At 47.4% G+C, this 1,565-nt stretch overlaps 1 pseudogene; it reads left to right on the top strand.

Annotated features, from left to right (window-relative positions):
* Positions 1 to 584: 584 nt before the first annotated feature.
* Positions 585 to 1,337, top strand: LOC129538542 (signal transducing adapter molecule 1 pseudogene; annotated as a pseudogene).
* The last annotated feature ends 228 nt before the right edge of the window (positions 1,338 to 1,565 follow it).

Below are 1,565 nucleotides of genomic sequence, written 5' to 3'. Positions count from 1 at the left end.
TTGTGCTTCTTCCAGCGCAGCGTTCCTCATGATGTACTCTGCATATAAGTTAAATAAGCAAGGTGACAATATACTGCCTTGATGTACTCTTTTTCCTATTTGGAACCAGTCTGTTGTTCCATGTACAGTTCTGACTATTGCTTCCTGACCTGCATACAGGTTTCTCCAGAGGCAGGTCAGGTGGTCTTGTATTCCCATCTCTTTCAGAATGTTCCACAGTTTATTGTGATCCACACAGTCAAATCAGGCAAATCAAATCAAAACCACAATGAGATACCATTTCACACCAGTCAGAATGGCTGCTATCCAAAAGTATACATGCAATAAATGCTGGAGAGGGTGTGGAGAGATGGGAACACTCTTACACTGTTGGTGGGAATGCAAACTAGTACAGCCACTCTGGAGAATAGTGTGGAGATTCCTTAAAATACTGGAAACAGAACTTCCATATGATCCAGCAATTGCACTCCTGGGCATACACACCGAGGAAACCAGAACTGAAAGAGACACATGTACTCCAATGTTCATCACAGCACAGTTTATAATAGCGAGGACATGGAAGCATCCTAGATGTCCATCAGCAGATGAATGACGTTCAGGTAGAAACGATAGATCCAGAGCCAGAGCAAGCCTACATTGATGAGGATAAAATGGACCAGTTGCTACAGATGTTGCAAAGTACAGATCCCAGTGATGATCAACCGGATCTTCCAGAGTTACTTCATCTTGAAGCAATGTGTCACCAGATGGGACCTCTCATTGATGAGAAGCTGGAGGATATCGATCGAAAACATTCAGAACTCTCAGAACTAAATGTTAAAGTGATGGAAGCCCTGTCCTTGTATACCAAGTTAATGAATGAAGACGCCATGTATTCCATGTATGCAAAATTACAGAATCAGCAGTATTATATTCAGTCATCCGGTGTTTCTGGTTCTCAGGTGTACCCTCCTCAGAGTGGTGCTTACCTGGTCGCAGGGAGCGCCCAAATGAGCCACCTGCAGAGCTACAGCCTGCCCCCAGAGCAGCTGTCTTCCCTCAGCCAAGGAGCAGTGCCACCATCTGCAAACCCAGCCCTTCCTACTCAGCAAGCCCAGGCTTCCTACCCCAACAGAATGGTCGGCTCCGTCCCAGGAAGTACGTATCCCAGCCAGGCTTCAGTGTACAGTCCTCCCCCTGCTGCCACAGCTGCTCCCTACATCACCATCTACCAGAACCCAGGGACCAGCCTGTCCCAGGTGCCGAACTATAGGTTACCGTCCACACTGCCCCAGCCTGGGGGCAGCCAGCAGCCACCTCAGCCGCAGCAGCCATACTCCCAAAAGGCTCTGCTATAGGACTGGAGCCCCCTTTGTGGCAAATACCCGCCGATCGTCAATGGCAATGTTACGAGATCCTTTAATATCTTAAGATTGTTTACCCTCAGCTTATAGGAATCGTATCTTGGTCAACACGTTCCAATGTTCAAGAAGGGAGATCCCTCTTCAATTTGCACTGCCTTTTTAGAGGGTCTCCCCTCCCCTCCCCTGTGAGGAATGAAACTACTTACAACATATAATTCCTTT

The sequence above is a fragment of the Moschus berezovskii genome, chromosome 2, assembly GCF_049115385.1.
Source record: "Moschus berezovskii isolate FMDL1 chromosome 2, NW_MosBer_1.0, whole genome shotgun sequence".
NCBI classification, from domain to species: Eukaryota; Metazoa; Chordata; class Mammalia; order Artiodactyla; family Moschidae; genus Moschus; species Moschus berezovskii.
This window is presented reverse-complemented; position numbering and strand designations above follow the sequence as displayed.